The following is a 7,918-nucleotide window of genomic DNA, read 5'->3' as shown; positions in this document are numbered from 1 at the left end:
GGGAGGCCGGGCACGGTGGCTCACGCCTGTAATCACAGCACTTTGGGAGGCTGAGGTGGGAGGATCACTTGAGGCCAGGAGTTCAAGACAGGCCTGGGCAACATAGGGAAACCCATCTCTAAAAAAATTTAAAAATTAGCCAGGCATGGTGACATGTCCCTGTAGTCCCAGCTACTCAGGAGACTAGGGTAGGAATGTTGCTGGAGGCCAGGAAGTTGAGGCTGTATTGAGCCATAATCCAGACACTGGACCCCAGCCTGAGTGACAGAGCAAGACCTTGTCTCACAAAAAAAAAAAAAAAAAAAAAGGCAAGGGAATCCTTCCCTCTGGGAGCTTACATCTTAGGTTTCATACTCAGAGCAAAACATTTATTACAGTCAGTTATGTCAACAAGAGCCTGTGTTGCATATGTGGGGCAGGCTGAGGAGGTTTTTAACTCTCTTCGGATTTACTCTCAAGACTTTTACTCACTTATGATAAAGCTTTTGAAGCAATCATATTGCTCCTGTTCTCCAAGCATGGAATCACAGGTAAAGCTTTCATTTAAGATATTTAAAGAGAGATACAAGGCTAAATGCACAGGCTGCATCTTCACTGGGCTGCTCTGAAATCAGGTTCTGTTGATCCTGTTTGGCAGATTTGGAAACTTTTATTTCACTTCACTCAAGTTTAATCAAGCTCTGAGAAATTAATTCGGATAAAACAATTCAACCCAGTGAACAGTGTCCGATTTGTAAACTATGATATGAATTTATTGACAAAAACTGTACAGCTAGTATAACTAGTCTTAGTTATATGCCTTGGACAATCGCTTCTTATTGGGTATGTAGATTTATTTGAGAGACTCCCTGAATGATGGAAAGGCTACTGTCTGAGTTTGGAATCAGGGTATGGGCCTTTGTATGCTCTTAACGGAGATCCAGAATTTAGATTTGCTAGGATATAAACTCCACGAAGACGGGGATTTACTGATGTATCTTAAGAGACTAGAACATAGTAAGCATTCACTAAGTGTCTGTTGAATGAGTGAGTGAATCTGAATTAAGGTTTAACTGCCCTGAGAGTTAAGTGTTGGTTCTGGTCATTAGAATCAGTTGCCTCGTTCCTGGACAGTTCTTGGGAGCCTCATAGAACATTCTTATTCAGATTCTTCTGGTTTTAGACTCTTTGTGGACCCCACCCTTCAGTTATGACAGCATTAACTGGGTATGTGACACTTAGGTTACACATGGTTTACTCTGATGAAATGTGGGAGACACTCTGGCCTCTGTAGCCCATTTACAGATCATTTCATAGGGTGACTTTATTTTTTTCAAATCTTGTCCCAAGTTCTATGAGGGTTCTTGTTTTACATTTTCCAGGTTACTGACTTCCAGCTCAGGCAGGTAAGGGACAACTGAATTGTGGTGGCTGCTATTTTTTGTGCAGGTGTTGATCTACCGGCCGTCAAGGAGTCCAAATGGAAGATCTCAAAGCCCTTAACAGACTATAAGAAAGAGATTGGCTGAATATTCATACCCTTGTGAGCTCAAGGGAGTTGTAGGGATGGTCTGGGTAGCCATGCAAGTTCAGAGAGCTCATTCTTTCTGCCTCCTTTCAGCTCTGCCTCCGCAGCTGGCTGATTTTAGTATACGAAGCTCCCTGTGAACCCGCAGCCTATCGACTTCCACAGTACCAGACTGTCAAGGCACCGAAGCCTTACTGTTCTCTCTGAGTCTAGGTCAGGGACTGAGGTGAATGGGTAGGGTGGGGGCGGGCAGGACGCAGGTGCAGCCCCGTGGTCCCGGATCTAACTCACATCTCTGGGAATGGGAACGGGAGTCACCGCTTAGGCCTCCCCCAGCGGTTTTCGGTTCAGGTCTCTGTGCTCCTCACCTGGATATGGGCGCCCTGGGTTTTTCTGGCCGCCTGCAGGGAGGGGCATGGCTTCCTCCGCAGAGACCAGAAGCGATCTCTGTGTTCCGGATTTTCCCTTTATCTTTCCTCTCCCCAGTGTCCTCTCTGTTTCCCAACCTCCCCAAACCGAGGACCCCACAACCCGCCCCGGGACCGCGCCTGGCTGCTCGCACCCTAACTCAGAAGCCCAAATGGTGGGAGAGGAACCGCAGTCCTCAAGCTTGCAAGACCCAGGGCCGCGGCCCCGGATGCTGTGGGGGTGGGGACCCTCACCGCCCCGCCCCCTCCCACGCACGTCACGTCCGGCCCGGCCTCCGCCCGCCAGCAGCTCTCCTCCCGCTCGCCGTTAGGGAGGCTCTGCACCTCAGCCGCCGCCTCTGTCGCCACTCCCTCCCTGTGTTCCGCGTCTCCGCCGCCACCACCGCCGGGGGTATCCGGGGGTCGCTTACCGGGCTGGCCCCGCGCCACAGCCGTAGCTTTAACCTCCCGTCAGCGGCCGCCCCAGGAAGAGGCTTCTCGGCCGCGGAGCCACTTGGGGCCTCAATTCTCGCCCTCTTGCCGTCGCCGCGGGTCCTGGAGAAGCGGCCGCGGCCAGGGAACGGGGCATCGCGGTTCCAACGGTAGGTAAACGGGCGGGTACCCGGATCTGCGCATGCGCGGGTTGCAGGTCGCCGCGGTCCTTCCCCTCCTGTTGCCCCCCAGCGCCGCCTGCCACCCGCGCCTGCTCCCGGGCGTTGCGTTTCGGGGTGTGGAGGACTCCAGCAGGTGGGGCGTTCCGTGGAGAGGGCCCCCTTTCCGCTGGAGAAAGAGGAAGATGAAGCCGTGTTCCTGGCTGCCGGGGGGTGTGGCAGCCTTGGATTTGCAGCGGCTGCAGTGCCGTTGAGCGGGCGTGTCCCTCACCTCCAGCCCCTGCAGAGTAGATGGCGCGACACCCCACGTTTCTTTGCTGACCTCTCCTGCCCGCTGGCGCTGCGCCTCTTCCCCGCCCACTTCCTTCATGCTGGGCAGTGAAGTTGATGTAGAAGAAAAAGGAGTGTGTTTTATTCTGGGCTCAACTGCGCCCCTTTTTAAGGTCACGTGAGATGAGTGATTGCGGACTTCCTTAAATCGCTCAGAGAATATAGCCAAAATTGGGCTGTTGGTGCACTGGGGCCTTGTCTAGAATGCGCTCTGCATAGGCCAGGCTGGAGGGGGACACTTTGTATAGCATTAGGGTTCACGTGGCACGCCTGGTTTCCTAGATGAGGTTGTAGGAATCGGTTGGCACATTTGCGCAGTGGGAAACTGTTAAGCCCTTTTTGTTTGTAATCAGTTAAAATCAAACTGACTCTTAGAAAGACGGTGGATCATTTCATTTGGTTCCCCGTTTCGCCTTCTAATCAGTGAAAAAAGTTGGGCATTTACATTGAAGGATCTGATAATCTAAAATGGTAGCCAGAATCATTACCAGTAGTAATGCAGACTATTAACATTAACTGGGGTGCACCTGTTTAGAGAGACTGACATTAAAGGGTGGTTTTGAATTATTTGTCTTTTTAGAGCTGGGTTAGTGTGAGGCTATTTTCAACCTTCCTTTTTTGGTAACCTTGAAATGCTTGTTGGCCTGGTTTTCTCACAGGTACTGTGCATTTACTAAGTGCTTGTTGATGGAATTGAATGAACTGATAATTATTTGTATATCCATTGGGAGCGCCTTCTTACTTTTTTTTTTCCTTGAGACAAGAGTTTCGCTCTGTCGTACGGGCTGGAGTGCAGTGGAGCGATCTCGGTTCACTGCAACCTCCTCCTCCGAGGTTCAAGCGATTCTTCTGCCTCAGCCTCCTGAGTAGCTGGGACTACAGGCGACCGCCACCACGCCTAATTTTTGTATTTTTGGTAGAGATGAGATTTCACTATGTTGGCCAGGCTGGTCTCGAACTTCTGACCTCAAGTGATCCGCCTGCCTCAGCCTCCCAAAGTTCTGGGATTACAGGCGTGAGTCACCGTGCCTTGCCCCCTTCTTACTTTTTTAATCCGTGCTGCTTTTAAAATTGGAGTAATAGTTTCTCCAATTTAATTTTATTACTAATTTAGACACCTGTGTGACACAGCTTAAGTTCTTGGAAAATGTAGAAGGGCATATTGCAGTGGCATAATTCACTGGGTCGTGTAAATGTTAGCTTTTTTATTAGAATGTCATTGTTTTAGGAGAGAAAATGGCTGAAATGAGTCTGTTGACTTGTCAGTGTTTCCCCACCAATAAAATAACTGCTTTTATAATCATTTATGAATAACCTCAATCCATTGCTGCATAGCTCCTCCATCATCGTATACAAATTTTAAATTTGGAAACTATAATAGTATAAATTACTGTGTTTTTTTTTGTTTTTGTTTTTGTTTTTGTTTTTTGAGACAGGGCATCACTGTCACCCAGGCTGGAGTGCAGTGGTGCAATCTTGGCTCACTGCAACCTCCGCCCCCCAGGTTCTAACGATTCTTCTGACTTAGCCTCCGGAGTAGCTGGGACTACCGGTGCTTGCCACTGCACCTGACTAATTTTTGTATTTTTTGTAAGATGGGGTTTTGCCATGTTGCCCAGGCTGGTCTCAAACTCCTGACCTCAGGTGATCTGCCTGCTTCTGCCTCCCAAAGTGCTGGGATTACAGGCTTGAGCCACCTTGCCACCTTGCCCAGCCTTACGTTCAATTTTTTTTTTTTTGGGGGGGATGGAGTTTCGTTCTTATTGTCCAGGCTGGAGTGCAAATTTTAGTGTGTAAATTATACCTTAATAAATGTATTTTTTAAAAAACCCACTGGTGGACTTTGGAGAGCTTATACTCTGTTGGTATAAACAGACATTAAACAAACACAAAATGAATATGTAATAAAACTTGTGGTAGGCCAGGCTCACAGTGGCTCACTCCTGTAATCCCAGCACTTTGGGAGGCTAAGGCTGGAGGATCAGTTGAGCTTAGGAGTTTGAGGCCAGCCTGGGCAGCATAGGGAGACTCTCTCTTTACAAAAAAAAAAAAAAAGCCAGGCATGGTGGCATGCTCCTGTAGTCCCTGCTGCTCAGGGGGGCTGAGGTGGGAGGGTTGCTTGAGCCCAGGAGATTGAGGCTGCAGTGAGCTATGATCGTGCCATTGCATTCCACCGTGGGGGACAGACAGAGTGAGACCCTGTCCCAAAAAAACAAAACAAAAAACCTGTGATGAATATTTTGGAGCCAAGGAATGCCACACTCTAGAGAAATTAATAGATGAGACCATTAGATTGAGTGGGTTGAAGAAAGCCTCTCCAAGGATGGGACTTGAACTGATGATGGGAAGGAGGAAGCGTGGGAGAGTGTTTCAGGTCAGTGAACTAGCAAGTATAAAAGACCTAGGCTGAGGAAAATGTGGTAAGCTGACAAGATAATTTAATGACATTTACTAGATTTCTACTAGAGAAGGAAATATTGCAAGTCTTTTATGTCAAGTTATTACCTAGCTTCTAGTGTATATTTTCTTTTCCTTGTATATATAATGTATAAAGATTCTTATCTCTTGCTTTAGTTTTAAGAGCGATGTCTGTCAAATTTCTATTATTGCCCTTTTCAGGAACAGAATAGAAAAAGTTCAGTTTTGTTTACCTATTCTTGAAAATATTTCTCTACTTTTTGCTTTTGTGTGTCAAGCTGCTGCTCTTTACAGATGAAAAGTAAAAGTAAAAATAAAACTGAAAACTGCTTGTTGATTGACATAGTAGGTGCTGAATATCAGTTTTCATTGGGGTGAGCAGGGAGGTGGAGGAGGTTCTCTATAGTCCTAATTTGGAGCAAACACTGGTCACGTTGGATTTCGTGTTTGGAAAGGTGTAAAGGAGCTGAAATTTAGAATTAGGTAAGATGAGAGTTTTTTTTAATAGCAAAAGCAGACTGCATTATGATTGGTTGTAGAATCACTTTGAAACTATTAATCTTGTAAAATATTCTCTTTTTCTATTGAGAGGAAATATTCTAGTAGTATTTCCATAATGATCTTTGGCCAGCAACTGCAAAACATTTCCAGCAACTACAAAGTATTTAAGTGCTTTATGAATTACCCTTGGTGTGGCTTCATGTATTTCGTGACATTTTAAACAAAATTTTCAGTGAGAATTGTAGTTGTTGCTTAGAAGGGGCATCCACCTGTAAGATAGTAGACTTAGAGTTCTAGTTACTAATTCAGTAACTTTGAACCAGTTTCTTCAGCTCTCTGAGCTTGCTTCCTCTTCTGAGAAAAGGAAGGGTAATCCATTCTCCTTATTTCACCGGATGGTTGGAGGATTCAGTTGGAGAGTGAACTGGAAAATACACTGGAAATGGTAGCATCAGTTTCAGTATTGGGGTTCTGCTATTTAGTGTTCAACTGGGGAAACAAAAATGAAGTCATTTTTTTTTTTCTTTTTTTTGAGACGAAGTCTCATTGTTGTCCCCCTGGCTGGAGTGCAATGGCGGCGATCTCGGCTCACTGCAACCTCCGTCTCCTGGATTCGAGCGATTCTCCTGCCTCATCCTCCCGAGTTGCTGGGACCACAGGCACGTGCCACCATGCCTGGCTAATTTTTGTATTTTTTGTAGCGACGGGGTTTCACCATGTTGGCCAGGCTGGTCTCGAACTCCTGACCTCAGGTGATCCGCCTGCCTTGGCCTCCCAAAGTGCTGGGATTATAGGCGTGAGCCACTGCACCTGGCCTAATTTTGTATTTTTAGTAGAAATGGGGTTTCACCATGTTGGCCAGGCTGGTCTTGAATTCCTGACCTCTGGTGATCTGCCCACCTCAGCATCCCAAAGTGTTGGGATTACAGGCAGGAGCCACTGCACTTGGCCATTTTTTGCATATTTTATGGTCAAAGTTCACAATCTAGTGGGGAAGATATACAAAAAAAGTTTAACCACTGCTTTTTTGTTCATGTACCAGCTTCCCTTTTTTCTTCAGTTTTTATACAAGTCTGTACAAAAAGAGAAATGTTTTAATCTCAGGGGACCTATCTGGCTAGACCAAGTTGTAGAATTACGCATAATACCCCTTAGCTGAAAAAATGAAGTGTGTTGTAGTTTTGTATGAACGAGCTATGAAAAATGATAAACTAGTCTTCTTACTCCTGTCAGTCTAGTAGGCCTTGGCTGTGCATATTTTCAGTGGAGAAAAGGTATATTAATATTTCCCACGTTGTTGCAAGAAATAGCTTATACTCTTTTTTTTTTGGTTTTATTTTTTAAGGCAGTGAAATTCCCAACCTTTTAAGCAATACAGCCCTCTTTAATTTAAAAACTTTCTAGTCCTGAATTCTGTATTAGTTATACTTTGTATCTGATAAATTACTTAATGGCCAAGCCAGTATGAACTTAATAACAGATTTAAGTGATTTGGTGTTTTCCTGATTGTGTTAGTCCATTCTCACACTGCTATAAAGAACTGCCAGAACAAAGAAAAGAGGTATAATTGTTTCACAGTTCTGCATGGCTGGGGAGGCTCCAGGAAACTTACAATCATAGTGGAAGGGGAAGCAGGCATGTCTTACATGGCAGCAGGCAAGAGAGCCTTTGTAGGAAGTGAAGGGGGAAGAGCCCCTTATAAAACCATCAGCTCTCATGAGAACTCACTGTCACGAGAACAGCATGGGAGAAACTGCCTCCATGATCCAGTCACCTCCTTCTCTCCACACGTGAGGATTACAATTCTAGATGAGATTTTTTAGGTGGGGACACAGAGCCAAACCATATCACTCATCAAAGTAGCGTCTATGAACATTTGATAGGTAAGTTTATGCGCTATTGAGACATTGGTTCAGCTTTTCTGTTAAGTATCTCAGACAAATTATGCTTTGGTCAGTTTCTCAGGCCAGGAGGGAACCACTAATATAGCATATTTGCCACTTTTGTAGTACCATCCTTGTTCAGTTAGAATGAAAGAGGTGCCTTTTGCTTCAATGAATTATTTGGAGCCCTGGCTAGTAAGAAGCTGAATGTCTAGAGCAGGGATAAGTTTATTTTCTTTTAGTTTTGGTTTAATGATGTAA

At 45.6% G+C, this 7,918-nt stretch overlaps 1 protein-coding gene across 12 annotated transcripts in view; it reads left to right on the top strand.

The window, feature by feature from the left end:
* The first annotated feature begins 1,189 nt into the window (after positions 1–1,189).
* Positions 1,190–7,918, top strand: part of FAM13B (family with sequence similarity 13 member B) — a 91,118-nt gene continuing 84,389 nt past the window's right edge. For 5 of the 12 annotated variants that reach the window (XM_063665516.1, XM_063665513.1, XM_063665512.1 and 2 more), the window contains exon 1: positions 2,377–2,516. The gene's annotated coding sequence lies outside the window, so the exon portion shown is untranslated. Of the gene's footprint in view, positions 1,386–2,185; positions 2,517–7,918 lie in introns of those variants that run through there. The other 7 variants (XM_063665511.1, XM_054488797.2, XM_054488790.2 and 4 more) reach the window with 3 other exon arrangements.

This window comes from Pongo pygmaeus, chromosome 4, assembly GCF_028885625.2.
Source record: "Pongo pygmaeus isolate AG05252 chromosome 4, NHGRI_mPonPyg2-v2.0_pri, whole genome shotgun sequence".
Lineage (NCBI taxonomy): Eukaryota > Metazoa > Chordata > Mammalia > Primates > Hominidae > Pongo > Pongo pygmaeus.
The sequence above is the reverse complement of the archived record's forward strand: the minus strand, read 5'-3'. Positions and strand labels throughout refer to the sequence as shown.